The following is an 18767-nucleotide window of genomic DNA, read 5'->3' on the forward strand; positions in this document are numbered from 1 at the left end:
CAGTACTTTTATTTTTGCTACATAACCTAAACCAGTACAAGTTCGTGCTAAGATTCCTCACACTCCCACTTCACTTTGGGAGGGTAACTCAAGGACAGCATTTTTCCCCCCAGGAGGAGAGTAAACAGCTCTGACAGAAAGATGGCAGGCTGATGGCTGAGCACTTGGGTCTGGAGTTGCTGCCTGCGTACTAATTCTCCACTCGGCCACCTCGTCATGTGGGCCTGAGGACAATTAGCTATTTCTTTAAGACTCGGTTTCTTCATCTATAAAACGGGAATGAGACTAAGGTTGCTGGGAGCACTAAATGCAATACTGACCTTATGATGCAACAATAAGCAAGTACTTAGCAGTAAGCTTTAAGTGAACGTTAATTATTTTTATTAGATCTGAAAGGGATTTATCATAGCTCAGTGGCCATGAAATATTTTCCTTCATCCCTATCATGCCCCTTTAAGACCCTTTACTTTGTGTTTGTATTTAGAAATCTTCCCTTAAGACATACAAAGTATCTATTTAAGAAATGAAAGAGGTCTTTGGGGATTTGGCTTTTAAAAACAAGTATATTATCTGCTCACCTAGAATTGTTCTATAGCCCCCATTCAGAGATAAAATGATTCAAAGTGAGTGTAAATGGAACATATCAACGTAATAAAGGCCATATATGACAAGTACACAATATTCATGAAGAAAAAAAATTTAAAAAATTAAAAAGCTTTTACTCTAAAATCTGGAACAAGAAAAGGATGTCCACTCTCATCACTTTTATTCAACACAGTTTTGGAAGTCCTATCCACAGCAATCAGACAAGAGAAAGAAATAAAAGCCATCCAAATTGATAAGAACAAACAAATGGAAAGATATTCCATGCTCAGGGACTGGAAGAATTAATACTGTCAAAACATCCCAAGCAATCTACAGATTCAATGTAATCCTTATCAAAATACCAATGGTATTTTTCACAGAACTAGAAGGAGTAATCCTAAAATTTGTAGGGAACCACAACAGCCAAAGCAATCTTGAGAAAGAACAAAGCTGGAGGTATCACAATCCCAGATTTTCAGATATATGACAAAGCTACAGTAATCAAAACAGTATAGTACTGGCACAGAAACAGACACATAAGTCAATGGAACAGGACAGAGAGCCCAGAAACAAACCCATACTCATATGGTCAATTAATCTATGACGAAGGAGGCAAGAATATACTACAGGAGAAAAGACAGTCTCTTCAATAAATGGTGGTGGGAAGACTGGACAGCTAGATGCAAATGAATGAAACTGGACCACTTTTGGGCGCCTGGGTGGCTTAGTTGGTTAAGCGTCTGCCTTTGGCTCAGGTTATGATCCCGGTGTCCTGGGATCGAGCCCCGCATCGGGCTCCTTGCTCTGTGAGGAGCCTGCTTCTCCCTCTCCTCCCTACTTGTGCTCTCTCTCACTATCTCTGTCTCTCTCTCTCTCAAATAAATAAACAAAATCTAAAAAGAAAAAAATTTTTTTAAAGAAACTGGACCACTTTCTTACACCATACACAAAAATAAACTCAAAATGGATTAAAAACCTAAATGTAAGACCTGAAACCATAAAACTCCTAAAAGAAAATGTAGGTGGTGATCTCTTGGACATATACCTTAGCAACATTTTTCTGGATATGTCTCCTCAGGCAAAGGAAACCAACAAAATGAAAAAGCAACCCACTGAATGGGAGAAGATATTTGCAAATGATATATCTAATAATGGGTTAACATCCAAAATATATAAAGAACTCCTACAACTAAGCACCAAAAAACCCAAATAATCTGATATTAAAATGGGCAGAGGACCTGAATAGACCTTTTTCCAAAGAAGAGATACAGATGACCAACAGACACATGAAAAGGGTGTTCAACACCACTAATCATCAGAGAAATGCAAAACCAAAATGAGATATCACCCTACACCTGTCAGAATGGCTAGAATCAAAAAGACAAGAAATAACAAGTATTAGCAAAGATATGGAGAAAAGGAAACCCGGTATAAATTGATGAAACCACTATGGAAAACAGCATGAAAGTTCTTCAAAAAATTAAAAGTGAAAATACCATTTGATCCAGTAATTCCACTCCTGAGTATTTACCCAAAGAAAATGAAAACACTAATTTGAAAACATATGCACCTTATGTTTATTGCAGCATTATTTACAATAGTCAAGATATGGAAGCAGCCCAAGTGTCCATCAATAGATGAATGGATAAAGAAGATGTGGTATACATATACAACAGAATACTACTCAGCCATAAAAAGGAATGAAATATTGCCACTTATGACAACATGGATGGACTTAGAGGGTAGATGCTATGTAAAATAAGTCAGACAAAGAAAGACAAATACCATATGATTTCACTTATATGTGGAATCCAAAATAAAACCAAACAAAACAGGAACAGACTCATAAATATAGAGAACAAGCTGGTGGTCCCCAAAGGGGAGTGGGTGGGAGGATGGGGAAAATAGGTGAAGAGGATGAAGAGGTACAAACTTATAAAATAAGTAAAAAATAATAATTCAAAGACACTGAAGTATAATTTCAAGATATATATTAACATCCAGATATAGTCAACAACATAAGATGCACTCTTCTAGAAGATAACTAAGTCATGGAGTTGGTGAAGTAAGGTCTGGACAACCCAGAACAAAGTAGAAGTTGGGAACTAAATGTATAATTTACATTGTACAGAGGAAATTTTTTACTTATTCAGGTCAAAAAGAGGATTGTTTTTGTCTTTAATTACCTAGTTTGGTCGTTGCCTATACAAGAATTGTGCCAACTCCTCTCTTTTCTTACTGAGAGTAGAACTGGCTGAGGCAGAGCAAGAACCATTTTCCTCATTGGGGAGAAGAGACAGTGGTCCCAGCAACAGCCACAAAGGCTGGTCAAACTCCTGTCATCAGCCACAGCGGCTGTGTATCAGCAGTCAGGTGACAAGGGATGATCTGTGCACACTTCCCACAACAGGCTGACCTTTCTCTGAAGGGAGAGCAGTGGCCATGTCCATGTTGAAGATGTTTACAACAGTACTAGCCAGTAACAGAGAATCCATGTCCTGCTCCAGTCATAGGGTGTGGGGAGTCTGGAGCCAGTAAGAGAAACAGGCTTGAAGCTTCACGTCCATACAGCATGTTCCCATGTGGTCGTACCACAACTCAGCTGAACACGTCCTCATGAGGTTAGTGTAGTTAGTTTACATTACCAAGAAAATGAAGTGCTGAGAGGAAGATGGTGTGTTCAGGAGACATCAGCAACCTAGTAGGTGGCAGCTCTGGAAGCTACGCTCCTGTCTTTCCACGGGCAGAGTGTGAGGAAAGTTCCAGAAAGGAACTAGTTATGCTAGATTTCACAAGATATGACTCTTGCGGCCCTTGCTTTTATTTGTCTACACTGTCAAAGCAAGTAAGCTTACAAAACTAGGGTTTTCCAAGCCTCTGTTCAAAATTTTCCATTTGTTTCAAAAACGGTTCAATAGCAGCTTTTCCCCCCTCCTAGCCCGAATCCACTGAAGGCTGTATATTCCAGTTGGTCATAAGGTCTCTTCAGTCTTTTCAGTCTAGAATAGTGTCCCCATTTTTGTTTTTGTTTTTTCAAATGACAATGACTTCTTGAAGTCAGAATGGTTGTCTTGTAGAAGGGCCCATGTTCTAGATTTGGTTGTTTCCTTATATTGTCTGTTACATTCTGCAAGCCCTTCTATTTCCTGTTGATTGCATTAGGTTAAACATTCTTGGAAAAAAGATTTCATTGGTGATGTTGTACACTTCATATTGTTTCACACCAAAGAACATATCAGACTGTCCCATTACTACTGAATTTAGGAGAAATCACTTGGTTAAACTGGTGAGCACCAGATTTCTCCATTATAAGGTTTTTTTTTTTTCCTTTACTGATGGTTAGTAGATATAATTTTTTGGTATTGTGTCAATATCCTATTCCTCAATATCTTTTCTATTTTCAAGTTATTTTTTATGTAGTATTTGTAGTCTACCAACTACAATCCTTCTGCAACGTTCATTATTTGGGCTGTGAATCCAGTGAGGCAAAATCTCCCCATTCTTGTCCACCACTGTTACGTTCATGGGCCTAACTCCAGGTAAAGATGGAGTTACTCTACTCTCCAAGTAAGATGGTACAGGCCCTCTGCTGGACAGGAGATTGCATCAGGATAAGGATGGGATTCATTCTCTACCCAGAACTCTAAGAACAATGCTAACCATCTGGTAAAATTAGTTACGTGTTAACATTTTTTTTTATTTTTAAAAAAGTAATATATACGCAATTGTTTTTAAGAATAAAACAGTGCTAAAAGCCTTAAAACAGAAACAGTAGTGGTTTGGTCACCAGAGTCAACCACTTTTTCTTTTAAATATTTTATTTATCTATTTGAGAGAGAGAGAGTGTGAGAGAGAGAGAGAGCATGGTGCGGGGGGAGAAGCAGGTTCCCCGCTGAGCAGGGAGCCTGACATGGGGCTCAATTCCAGGACCCTAAGATCATGACCTGAGCTAAAGGCAGAAGTTTAACCCACTGAGCCACCCAGGTGCCCCTGGAGTCAACCACTTTTAACCTTTGTAGATATTCCTTCTGATACTTACCTCCATATGTCTAAATAATTTAAAATTTTTAGTCATTATCTCTGACTTCCCATTATAATAGATGAAGATGAGCTGTTTTTCCTGTGTCTTGCTTTGGAGGAGAAATAGGTATAAATTCCTAGGGCGACCACACTGAATTCTGACAGCAACTAGCACAATTAGGAGGCTTTAAAGATATTCGCTGAGTGTCACTGGATGAATGACACAGAGACCCAAAAGCATAAAGCCAGGATTCATTCTGCAGTTTCTCATAGCAAGTATGCACTGAGCAGAAGGCTGGAGAAATACATAATCTCCCAAAGTCACATATACTAAATTGTTCTTGGAAAACATTAAAATTCAACATATTAAAATATTTTTTAAAGGACTGTCACGAAACTAATTTGAACGACTCAGTAAAAAATTTCTACAGCCAAAAAATATTTTTCAAGTACATTCTTAATCAGCAGTAGAGAAAAGAAGAATTCAGGTTTAAGAAAGTAATCTTTTCTAAACATTAATGAGCAAACGGGCCTGAAAATATATGGGAGATCTTCCTTGCAGTCCTGTAGGCTCAGAACTCAGCCTTTTGCCGTGCAGAATTTCAAAGTTTGATGCCAAGCCAAAACAAAAAAAGAAGGATGTATAAATTATGAAAACTCTGAAAAGACTCCCACCTCATTAATATGTCTCAAAATACATTGCTTAAGGGTAAGGTTAATTAAATCACAGTATACATAAATTTGAAATGTACTGGTAATCAATCACAGACAAAACTATGTTACATAGAGACAAAATGGGAGTAGTGGACATTAACACAAGTTAAATAAAAACAGATTCATGCCATGGAAGGAATTTTTCACCTGACTTACTGTGGACTCTGTACTATCCAGCTTTCGGGAATATCTGAGGCAAAAATTAATGGAAGAACTACATATTCTTCTTCACTTGGGGCCCTTCAAAGTAGTGAATCGTCCACTTAGTACTCAAGAATTTCTGAAGCCAACTTCAGTGAGCATCGAGTTTTCTAGCAAGGCAATAAAACTCTTAAATTTACTGGCTAAATTATGTCATTTTATGAATTTTCCAAGAACTCTATTTCTTTGGTTGGTTGTTGTCTGTCTTCGGGCCCTACACTTTCATTGCATTTCAACTCTTTCGCAAGAAGGGAAAAGAAAGAAATTCAAATGAGCCATTTCGATTACTTGTTAATAGTGTGACAAAATAAAACCGACATTTTTGTTTTCGTTCCTTATAATTAGCTGCAGGTTCCAAGTATTCATGCATTCTCACTAATAAAAGCAATCTAGAGCAGGTTACTTTCTGTAAGTGGAATAATTTCATTCTTTGTCATGGTATTTCCTGGATATATCTAGCTTTTATTATTATTATTTTTTTTTAGATTTTACTTATTTATTTGACAGAGAGAGACACAGCGAGAGAGGGAACACAAGCAGGAGGAGTGGGAGAGGGAGAAGCAGGCCTCCCGCCAAGCAGGGAGCCTGATGTGGGACTCGATCCCAGGACCCTGGGATCATGACCTGAGCCGAAGGCAGACGCTTAACGACTGAGCCACCCAGGCGCCCCATATCTAGCTTTTATTACACAGAATCTTAGAATGGGAGGGTTCTTAGAGATGAGCTACCTCAAACCCGCACCCGAGGCATCTTCCCAGCAAGTGCTAATAAGAGGAAAGGGTATACAGTTGACAAAGCAAAGGCTTGGGCACCAGATAGATTTAATCGTCTGTAAATAAGGCTAGCAACAGATTTCCAGGAGGTCCTTGGGCAGATTATGTAATGCAATGGATGCACAAGAGCCTGAGCATATTGCAATGGATAGAACCCCAGGCTTTGATGTTGGAGCTGACCCCAGCTGGACACATGTTCCAGCTCTGCCCCTTCACAGCTGTGTGTCTCCGGGCAGGTTCCTTACCTTCTTTAAGGCTCATATTCCCCATCTGTAAAATGGAGAAAATAATGCACCCAATTCATGATGTTATTTTTAAAGACTGGATGGGCTAACATACGGGATGCTCAAGTAACATCAGCTATTATTATTAGGCCAATTCAGATGAAAAGCTGGACACTGGATAAACCTACTTCCAAGGTTCTCGGATTAATAATACTATGTCTCTAATAAAGGCAGCTATGTTTAGAACTGAAAATTTTAATTTGTAAGAGAGGAAAATCAATGTTAAACACTCATGGTCTGTGTCGTAGGAAAAAATGCATCCTATATCTTTAAGATCCCCTAATATCGGGGCGCCTGGGTGGCTCAGTCGTTAGGCGTCTGCCTTCGGCTTGGGTCATGATCTCAGGGTCCTGGGATCGAGCCCCCACCTCAGGCTCCCTGCTCGGCTGGGGGCCTGCTTCTCCCTCTCCCACTCCCCCTGCTTGTGTTCCCTCTCTCGCTGTGCCTCTCTCTGTCAAATAAATAAAAATAAATAAAATCTTTAAAAAAAAAGAGATCCCCTAATATCTTCACACAAAAATATTTATTATGTTCTTCCTAAGCATAACTATTCAATAAAAGACAGAGGAGGGGACCCAAAGAGGATAATACAGGCTAATTCCATGAGGAGAGTTCAATCCAGAAAAAGTATAAGGTATCCACACTCACCAGAATAACCTAGTGCATAAAGCAGCGTAAGCTAAGTGGCAAATAAGGGGTGCCAAATACTGAGGTCCAAGGAGCCAGGGCACGCCCAATTTCAGGCCAGTGGTCAAAGAGGGAGGGGGTGGGATCTGAGCTGGGCCCTAAAGGCCGGTATTTGCAGAGGAGGGGAGGAAGACGAAGGTCGTTATTTCAGGCAGAATGTGCTGTCCTGTCCCAACTCCATCTCCAGTTTAAACTAATGATAAGGCTGCAAAGCTGCATCTCAGAGGTTCTGTGATTTGGTATGAGAAGAAGGGAGAGACAAGGGCCGCCTCGCCCCACAGGAAGCTAGGTTAGAAATCCGAGGAGCACCATAAATGAATGGCTCGGGCCCCTGCCAGCGGCCCTGATTTCTGGGTGTTCCCAGGCACGCGGGGCGGCACCAAGTGCACTGCTGAACTTTGGGGGGGGCAAGAGTACATGCCCCACAAGCTCTAGCCGGATCCACACCGAAGGGGTTTGTGTGAATACAAAACAAACAGTTCAAAGAGCCCAGGGTTAAAATATCCATCGCCGTTAAGCCTGTCTTGCTGCACGTCCACGAGCCACGCTCAGAGCTCCCAGGTTAGGGCCTACTGGGGCTCAAAGCCACAGATCTCCTTTACGCTCTGGGACCGCATACCCCCTCACCCTCCATCCCCGCCCCTGCATACTGACCATCAACTCTCCATGACTCAAAGGCAGCCTCTGCTTTCTCCTCCCACAGTCCCTTTCTCATAGAGTGCACATGCCTCATCCAACAGCTGTCTAAACCGGACACCTAAAAGTCACCACAGACTCCTTGCTCTCTCTTCCCGAGGTTTGGCAAGAGACTGCTCACTCCTTTCCCCAGTCTCCTCTCACCTCCTCTAATCTATCTTTTCTCTGGACTGCTGCCTCAAAGAGTATCACCTATAGGATTAAAATCTTAACTCCTCTTAGCAAGACATAAAGGGCATCATTACCCGGCCTTAGCCGACCAGTCTGACCTGAGCTTCCAACACTCTTCCCTTAAAACTTGCATTCTGGCAACGTCTAATTACCTGAGAGGTCCCTGAACCTACCCCGCCTTGGGGCCTCTCTGACACCCTCTTCCCTCACCACCGTGCCCACAGTTTGGAAAGCTTCTATTCATCCTTCTGGTCTTAGCTGCAGTGCTATTTCTGTTCTGATTCTTTCTTGACACCTGCCCATGTACTGAGGTGCTGCCCGTCTGGGTATCTGATAGAACTGCCTTGGTTTACCTGCTTTGTAAGCCCTTGAAATCAGGGACACAATCCTTTCTCCTTCAAGCCCTAGCCCCTCGCACACGGTAGCCCACCCAAGCCAGAATTTGTTAAGCAAATGACTGAACTTTAAAATGAAGAGAGGAATCAATATTATTTGGTTAAAATCAACAAGTTTGAAGAAATCCCCTGCAAACATTAGTTTATTTAATGGGGGGCAGGGGGAGAGGGTGGACTTGCATGGGGATATTCTCCACCAGTTTATCTTCTCTTTGAAACTGCCAATGAAATGATCTCACACGTGTTGTCCAATAGGACAAAACATCAACGTAGCATTTGTTTAAAAGAAATAACCTCTATGGTACTACCTGAATTTACAGTTTTTGGACTTTTTTCAGCTGGCACTCAAATTTATCTAGAACATTTTCAACCCCTTCTCCGCTAACAAAACAACAAAAATAGAGACCAAAAACACTACGGAAATTTAGAACCAGCCAGGAAACAGGGATTTAGCTCTAATTCAGCATTGAGGACTCCCAAAATGACTTTCAAAGCCCCTATTTAAACTGGGGGATATTATGAAATTGTTAGAAGGGCTCCTCTCCTCTGCATCCCCTGAAAAAAAGGATGACACACAGATTCATGCCTGAAGTTGTAGGACTGAACTCTAAAATCTTCGAGTTTTGAGTATTTGGTAAATTGCAATCATTTACTTTCCTTGGGAATTAATAGAAACCATCTGCTTAATGATAAAGCTGAGCTCTGCAATTATTTGAGGAAAAATGTGCCACAGTCAGCATAAAAGAGGCTTATTGAGGAAGCCTGCTAGACATATGTATTTTTTTTATAATTAAAGCCAATCGCATTCATTAATTTAAAAACGCTGTTGTGATCAGCTGCCCCTATTTCTTATTTATCAGCACCACCCTTGTTAATATGCACCTATGCAACCTTCAATTTTAAACTTACAGAGGTTAAATAACTATAATTGTACAGATGGTGGTGATCACACACTAGAATGTTGAGGTGATCATGAGAAAAAATAAAGATGGGGAAATAAACGTCTACCGTAAACCACATATCCGCCTTCTGGGTCTCCTACCTGTGTGTAGCCGAGTTATTTTCCTCTCCTAGCAAACAGGAAGATGCTGTGAGCGCTCCAAACAGAATTCCTTTGAACTGGCCATCTCTCAAAGCTCCTGGTCATTCTAACAGCAGCTCTGCTAGCAGCTGTGAAGAGCCCCAGAAAAACAGCAGCCTACAGAACGGGAAGAGAAGAACCAACGTCTCCCCTCAGTGGCTGTAAATATTGATCCACCTGTGAGGAATAAGGGCGCCACTGCGGTCCGGTGGCAAATAAATAAAGAAGGAGGAGGGCAGAGCAAAGAGAAACACACACATTGGGGCTAACAGCTCCAGTCGCTTTCTCCTCTCTGTGTGTGGCCCAAGGGAGGAGGAGATGTTTATTTGGACATCCTCCCTTCAGAAAAGCAGCCAGTCGACCGTCTGCCTTTGGATGGGTCCAACGCTAGAGCTCGGTTAATTTCACAGGCAGAGACCACACGGTTTTTAACCAATGCAATGCAAGATTTTGAATTTTTAAAACCATTTGGTAGGAAGCAGCCGAACCACACCACCCCAGCCCACCAAAAACTCCCACTCTGGTTCCGTAATGTTCAACTAGTCCTTATGATGGTCCTTAACCTACAGAATGGCATTCGGGTGAAAAAGATGAGTTTTGTAAAGTATGAGAGATACCAGCTGAAATCTCCCTTAGCCCCACAAATGTGAGTTACAGTATGGCCAACCCCGTTGCAGGGACGAGCGGGAAAGTCACAGAAATCAGTAAGATTCCCGAGGGACCACCAGCGCCAGGGGCATCAGTGCTGGGGAGGAGGCATCCTTCCTCCTCTTTGGGAAAGGAGCGGAGGACGTGCAAAGAGCTGGGCTCAGGCAGCCCCCAGCGGTCGCAGCCAGCAGCGGCTCTCTCAGGAATGTCCGTAAAGACCCCGTTCTAAAGCCGAGTAAACACAACGATTTTATGGCAAACAGGGAAGTGGGGTCAGAATATGAATATTTGTCTGCCACCCCCCATTTTTTTTTCTTTTTCCAAACCAGTCCATTGTAACACATTATTGCAAGGTATCTGGGCTCTAGAATCAGAGGGATCTGGGTGTCTCCCCAGCTCTGTCATCGTGGGCCAGTTAGTTAACCTCCTTGCGCTCCAGGTCCGCCATCCATAAACTACAGGCAGTATCAGGTAATCCGGACGTGATGGAGTGGAGTGTGCCACAGCACAGCCGTTAAGAGTGGGGTGGACAGCTGGACTGCCGCGTTCAAGCCCGGTTCTGCCACTTACCCTGAGTGACCAGCCGGCAAGTCACGGAATGTCTGCCTCAGTTTCCTCCTTTGAAAAATGCGGATAATAAAAATCCCCATTGAGTTGTGGTAAGCGCTAAAAGTAAGCTGATGCTATAAAGGGTCTTAGAACTGAATTCATTTTGCTTATTATTATGAACATTAAAAGAGAGAACGCAGGGCGCCTAGGTAGCTCAGTCGGTTAAGCGGCTGCCTTCAGCTCAGGTCATGATCCCAGGGTCCTGGGATCGAGTCCCGCAAAGGGCTCCCGGCTCAGCCGGGAGCCTGCTTCTCCCTCTGCCTGCCACTCCCCCTGCTTGTGCGTGCGCTCTCTCTCTCTGTGTCAAATAAATAAGTAAAATCTTCAAAAAAATGAGAGAGATAATGCACATAAGCCTTGCATGTATTAAGTGCTCATTACATAGTACCTATCATTCTTATTGTAAAGAAATTAGAAAATACAAATGAGCAAAGAAGTAAAATAACTGATAATCTTTAAATGGAAACTCTTAGAATTATGTGGAACACTATAAAAATTGACCAAAATTGTTCTTAGAGAAAGACACTATTTCTAAGAAAATAATGGAAACATATTTCCCTAATTATCTTTTAAAAAGGAATCTGGAATAGGACGCTGATGTGTTCCAAAGGTGAGAGGTGACCCCTATATGTCCCTTTAGACTCCTTAACGGTGCACACGTTATTCCATGGAGGAACCAGCAGCCTATATACAACAGTGCAAGCATCACATGAGGTCAGGCACATTCCTATTAAAAAGAGGAAAATTCTGGGGCGCCTGGGTGGCTGTTGGTTAAGGTGCCCAACTCTTGGGTGCCTGGGTGGCTCAGTCGGTTGGGCATCTGCCTTTAGCTCAGGTCATGATCCCAGAGTCCTGGGATCAAACCCAGCATTGGGCTCCCTGCTTGGTGGGGAGTCTGCTTCTCCCTCTGCCCTTCCCCCCCCACTCCTGCTCGCTAGCTCACTCTTGCACCCAAAAAATAAATAAAATCTTTAAAAAAAAAAAAAAAAAAGGTGCCCGACTCTTGGTTTCAGCTCAGGTCATGATCTCAGGGTCATAAGATCAAGCCCCCCCATCACCTCCCAGTGGACACTGTGCTCAGCGGGGTGTCTGCTTCTCTGCCTTCCTCTCCTTCTCCCTCTGCCCCTCCCCCCCACTCCCTCTGCCCCTCCCCCCACACACGCGAATTAAATAAGTAAATCTTAAAAAAAGAGGAAATTTCAGGTTTAAACAAGATGTTTAGCCAAAGCCAAGAGAATAAAAGGAATCAATTATTAATGCCGACAAATCCAAGTTCATAGTAGAGGTTTTAAAACATAGACTTTCCCCCTAAAACTTAGGTTCAAGTTCCCTTCAGCAACTCTTTCCCTAAGGCACTTGGCAATAATGGGTATTAGTATGAAAATTCCTCTAGTTTGAAGAAAACAGAATGGACCTAGAGCTTTTTTTTTTTTTTAAATAACTCAGAGTACCTTACTAGGTAGTGTGATTCAGACACTTAGATGGCATGGTCCATTTAAAAGTACCACTTTTGTGGGTGGCTTTAAAAAAAAAATCTCCAAACTCTTGTAGAATATACAAATTCCAGGAGAATATAGACGGAAATAGAATAAACTTAGCCCAAGTACCTTTTTTTTTTCCTTTGGATTAAATAGTATTATTGTGTTTAAAAATGTGGAAACCAAAAATCTTATGTGGGAGTATAAGATGAGTTTAGCAACATTTCTTTTCTTTGCTTTTCTTATTCCTACCTCTAAAATTTAATATCTTTCACAACATATATCTACCTGAGTACTACATTTACATAACTAATTTTTTAAGTAAGGAAGCACAAAAATAATTATTTCCAATGTTTTGTCAAGTTTCAAATGACATAAGAGCTAAGGGTTGAAATTTTTCTCATTATGGTTTTTTATGGTTTAACACATAATTGTGAAATATAACAAATGAATATTTGTAAGTTATAATACATTCCAAATATTTTAACAATAAGAAATTAAATTTACTTATTAAAGAATAGCTTTCTAAAACTGTCCCCGTAGAATCCTTCTAGAATGATTTACTATTATTCTATTTATTATTTCCATATAGCATCTTCTTCAAATTCTACTTGGTTATTCCTAATTAGCAATAGCCTTACCCCTATTCCCAGTGCATATAAGCCTTCCATTATTCCAAGGGGCCTAGGGAGTAAAAAGAATGACACCTTTCAGTATTTAATCACCAAATTTGAGTTTCTTTTCAAATAGCCTGAAGGTAAGTCTGAGATATTATGTGTCTCTTAATTCCACTTTGAAGGTAAGCAAACATTTACCACCCCACTCAGTTCCTGAATACAATCAATATTCTTTTCTGGGATTCAGACATAAAGTCCTGTTGATTATGTTCAAGTGGTCACTTACAAGGGTGCCCTGGGCAATTGCTTCTTGAAATTCCTAAGTGAAGTTCTCTGGCCTTGGCACAGGCAAAAAGCCAATGACTGCATCTCCACCCTCCCCCAGCTTAAAAGGTTTCACTGGCTTCCCCGGTCAGAGGAAGAAGCCCCCAGATGGAGACGACGGGGTCCTCCTATCTGTCCAGCTGCATCCCCCCCACACACCTGTCTTTGTTCTTCCTAACGGCCATCACCACCATAGCCACAACAACAGTGATAACTAAAACCTATACAGGGCCTGCGCATCATCTAGAAAGTAATTCATTTAATCCTTACAACCACCCTTGAAGGGAACGACTATTATTGCCCCCACTTTGCAGAAGAGATTAAGTGAACTGCTTGAGATTATCCAGCTAGCAAGTGCGGTAGCCAGAATTCAAACACGCAGTCTGGGTCCAGGTCTGCGCTCTCGCATCTTGACCCTTATTCAGAGACGGGGTCTAGCACAAAGTAGGGCCTCAGTCCATCTTTATCAAATGACTGAACAAATGAGGGGTGACTGAATGGCTCATTTGGTTGAGGGTCTGCCTTCAGCTCAGGTCATGATCTCAGGGTCCTGAGATCGTGCCCCGCTTTGAGCTCTCTGTTCGGCAGGGAGTCTGCTTCTCCCTCTTACTCTCCCTCTGTTCTCTCTCTCAAATGAATAGATGCAATCTTTGAAAAAAATTTTTAAAAAAATGACTGAACAAATGAGTTCTTTTTTTTTTTTTTTAAGATTTTATTTATTTATTTGACAGAGAGATTGACAGCGAGAGAGGGAACGCAAGCAGGGGGAGTGGGAGAGGGAGAAGCAGGCTTCCCACTGAGCGGGGAGCCCGATGCGGGGCTCAATCCCAGGACCCTGGGATCATGACCTGAGCCGAAGGCAGACGCTTAACGACTGAGCCACCCAGGCGCCCCTGAACAAATGAGTTCTATAATTAGTCAAGAAGTCTCTACAGTGAAACCTGACTTCTTAATTTTCTACTGTACAAGACCGCAGTATGGGCTTCAAAGAAGGATTCAAATATTTAACAAATATTTCTAAGCATCTGCAATGTGCCAGGTAACCAGGCTAGAAAGAAATAGTGCCCCCCTTCAAAGAGCTTACACTCGGTGTAGAACACACACCAAAACAGGCTATTAATTTCCAGGCCTAGGGACCAAAAACCTCGTCATAGCTGCACTGAGTTAAGCCTTTAAGACAATGGTTAGACGGTTTTTAAATAAAATGTTTATTCCAAACATATGCATTCTACTTAACCTTTTGTGGACTGGCCTGGGAACAATGCCTGGAATGAGGAACAACCCAATAAGCTGATGGATGAAGGAAGGGACAAATGAAGGAAACAAGCGAACTGGACCTGGTCCCATTGGGAAAATGCATTTGAAATTCTAAATAACTTGCAAGCTCAAGTAGTTCAGATCTCTGTACACTAGAGCAGGGGATGACTCTAGTTTGCAACTATCCCCCCCCCCCGATGCTTCCCTCAAAATAAGGGGGCAAATCAATAATCAAAATAGCAAATACAACTCCAGATTTTATAGCACCGTTCACACACAATCCTCTCTTCCTTTCTGCAAAAGCTCTATTTTTAAAGATGCCCATGTTTGTTTAAAAGTTGCTTTAGGCATTGGGAGGATGGGATCTATCCTGATGTTATCTGTCATGCACAATTCGTAGAACACTTGAATTATTACAATTCTGAGGTTTCTGTGGGAGGCATCTTGTTTTTACAAAATTGGCAAATCAAAATTCTAGGTTTCATGACTGTTTTATGTAACCATGCAAAGTTTTTCTCTCTCTCTATAAAAAAGGTTCCTCAAACACACACTAAGATACTCATTCCAAAATCATCCCAATTGCATTTCTTCAATCAAAAAGTGAACAGCTTTGACATTTTAAAATAAGAAACTGTCTCCTTCAGAATTTGATTAGGCTATTCTAAAAGCAGGCTGAATTCATTAAAATTGGCTTTTAGAGAGATAGTTCACATGCTTAGTAACTGGCATATTGTAGTGATGACAGCTTCCCAATCAGGTTTTCAAATACGACAGCGTCTCTAAAAACTGGATAAAGGCAGGTCACACACAAGCCACTCAGCAGAAATGTGTTTCAATACTGTTTAATCCTACAAACTCCACATTTTCATAATAAAATAATTGTATTTTCGCATAAATAAAATGTAATATTTATGCCTTAGATTAGTATATACATATTCTTATGTAAGAAATGTAAGAGATACCCTGCGGAATAAGAATACCACCTTCATTCAAAAGTAACACACAAAAGAGCATTTCATAATTCTTCTCTTTGTTCATTATTACCATGAAGGGTGAAAAAGGGAGGGAACAGCCAATAATTTGTTAATAGTTTAGTAAGAGAAATGCCAGGTTAATTAAAACAAAAAAGCACAATGTTTCCTAAGATTTACTGCCATTTTATTGAAGGGCAAACTTTCTTTAAAATTCCAGATGTGAAACTGCCTTAGGAAAATTCCGATGCTGTTGTGGAAAATGCAGGGAAGGTCTCCAACAGGACGCTGCTTGTCTGGGTCCCCCAGCCGCCTCTACCCGGGGCCAGCAGATGCCAGCCAGGAGTGGGCGCTGGATCCCAAACTTGCGGGGACAAGCACTGCTGTTGCCTTTGGGTCACTAAGCTACAAAGAAACACTCTGTTTTAAAAGTCGTCTTACAGAAAGTAATAAAGTGCTATTTCTTGGTTTTTCGGACCTTATCTTCTTTTAAAGAACCTCATTTTCCCATGCAAGAGCCAGAGCTGATTTATATATATTATATTATATATATGTACTATATATAATATAATATATATATATATATATATATATAATCGATACAGTATAAACTGCAGCCAAGAGAAGCTACGTGGAGGAGGCAGAGCTCAGCGCTGGAAGTGCAAGTTTATTGAATTAGTTAATTTTCTTAGTGAAAGAGCTAGCAAACAGGCAGGAATTTTTTAATCTGACATTTAACCAGGTGTTCTCAATTGCATGATTGGCTGTATACATTTCTCATCTGTAAGAAGTCCTAGCTTTTAGGCTGCAATCGAAGAGGGTAAATTTCTGTACAAAATTAAGAAGTTGGGAGCATTAAGGAGTTTGAAAAAGGAGCATTTCTACCTCCCCCGCCAACCACCTCCAAAAAAAACAAAATCAAAAGACAGTGAGTTCAGGTCTCTGTGAAGTGCCAGACAAGCACCGAAACTCCTACAAAGAAATCATTTTTTCTTCCTTGTCATTACCATCCTATCTCATTTCAGACTGTTATCTAGTGGCTTCTAGAAAGCAACCTTAATCTATATAGTCCATTGGAGCTGTCAGAGATCTTTTTTTTCTTTTTTGAGATTTTATTTTTTTTAATGTAATCTCTACACCCAAGGTGGGGCTCAAACTCACAACCCCGAAATCAAGAGCCACGCCCTCCACCAGCTGAGCCAGCCAGACGCCTGCTGTCAGAGATCTTATATTCAGAAAAGTTATTTTGATATCAAGATGCTTAAACACACCTTCCTAATTAAAATGTACCAAAATAAAACCTACTTAAGACTTTTCACATGAAGGGAAACATCCTGGTCTCTCTTTCCTTAGCTACAGGCAACCGGTCTGCTCTTGGTTCTGGTATCCATCCTACCTGACTGGACTGACCTTAATTAAAGCAGTCTTTATCATGTGCCCAAGCGGGGGATGGGGGGGGCAGCTACATTCCAGAGGTGAAATTTGGGGCCTGTGCTGAAGGGCTTTATACAATCCACAAAGGGCAGGCAAGTAAAACAATTTTAATCACGTGCCCTGAACATTGCTTCACAAAATTAATGCGCTAACCGATCATTCTACACACCCTGGAAAAGAAGTGAACAGGAGTAAGTTCTTCAAACTTAAGGTAGAGAAGTAAATTTTTCGATACCCCAGATAAAATGGGAAATCTTTTGACATTTATTTATTCTTAATCTTCAAACTCAGTATTCAAACTTATTTATACCATTTCTATTGTCTGGGACTATTTGTTGGATGGTGTAGATATAACGTCAGAGACCAAGAGCGAGAAAGAGAGAATATGTGATCCAATTTTCCATGGAGGGCAAGCATTTATTTCCATATTTTATTATGGACAGGGCAGCTATTTAGTTACGTCTGTGCTTTGCCATGGCTGAAGCCAGGATCCCCAGGCCTGGACAGGCAGCTTACAGATGGCCACCACTGTTCCCAAGGTAGGGTAGGCATAGAAAAGAATGCATGTGCATGTGATTCTGGAAAATATATCCTTTAATCTTGGCAGGTCAAAAGCACCATCTTCATGTAAAAAACACATGTGCTATTGGCAGTTCTGATAACCAGTAATAATATTGCTAACTCATATTAATAATATCAAAACTATTAATAGAATCCTATCTCCCAAAAGAACAAAAATGTCTTACAGGATTTGTGATGTCTGCAATGCTATAAATCTCTGAAGACAGGTTATATCCTTCCCACTTCCCTGAGGCATTTGTCACATTGCCAGACAAGATTAGAACGAGATAAGCCTCAGAAACTTTTTGAAGATATTAGAAAGATCATGTTAGGGAAGTGGCTTAGGGGTTATACTTTATCAAACCAACATCCTTCAAATGCCTACCACTGATAATAAACTGTCATCTTGCTAGAGAAAGGTGGTGGACCCTGAGCCAACAATGGGACTATATATTTAGTAATAACCTTTATTCTGTTTTCCTTTTGTGTGTGTTTGTGAGGGAAAGACCCATTTAAAAAAATTATAGCACAATAGAAAAGTCTCGGGCAGACAAAGGCATTTTTCATGAACAAGGTCCTTTCTCACCACTCCCGGTCACTTCTCTGACCTTCTTTCTTCTACTGGTCTTTCCCGTTACCCCCACCCAAGTTTTTCCAGAGTAGTTTTTCTACTCCATTCAACTTACAGATTCTGTAACACTCAGTCATAGAGTAGCTTCCTGATGGCATCTACCTTCTGTGATGTATGTTTTCAAATGTGTTATCTTCTGTAGAAGGGTCACTTAACTCTATTCTGTCCAAGAATTAATGAGCTCATTGGGTTTAAATTTAAAAGTCTTATTTTTTAGAAGCCCCCAAATAGTTTCCAATGGCAGGCTAACACCCATGTTATAAATCCTCCCTAGAGGCTTTATCATGGCGTAAAATGAAATTGATCTTATTTTCCATCTCAGAGGTTTGTTTTTAATGATAAGGACTCACTGTTTATGTACAGTAACTATGAAAAGTCATCTCTAAGAACGGCCAGGATATATTGCTAATTCAGAATCACTCTGGGAATTTGTCACGGTCACTGAATTACTATCTGTAGCTGCCACAAGGCAAAAAGGTGAAAATGTAATGTCTCACCCATTTTCAAATCAATCAAAAGGCCAAGAGATCTCATTTGTTGTACTGGAAAATTCAAGTCTATATGCTGTCATGGTAATATCACAAAGGGAAAGATTAGAAAGAGGGAGGGAAATCTCACTAGGGATTATGT

At 41.0% G+C, this 18767-nt stretch overlaps 1 protein-coding gene across 4 annotated transcripts in view; it reads right to left on the reverse strand.

The window, feature by feature from the left end:
• PRICKLE1 (prickle planar cell polarity protein 1) overlaps positions 1-18767 on the reverse strand; it is a 108586-nt gene that overhangs the window by 63624 nt on the left and 26195 nt on the right. The window contains exon 2 of one of the 4 annotated variants that reach the window (XM_036065604.2): positions 9569-9724. The exons of the other annotated variants lie outside the window; for them this stretch is intronic. The gene's annotated coding sequence lies outside the window, so the exon portion shown is untranslated. The remainder of the gene's footprint in view (positions 1-9568; positions 9725-18767) is intronic. 4 annotated transcript variants of the gene reach the window in all.

This window comes from Halichoerus grypus, chromosome 6, assembly GCF_964656455.1.
Source record: "Halichoerus grypus chromosome 6, mHalGry1.hap1.1, whole genome shotgun sequence".
In the NCBI taxonomy this organism is placed as follows: Eukaryota; Metazoa; Chordata; class Mammalia; order Carnivora; family Phocidae; genus Halichoerus; species Halichoerus grypus.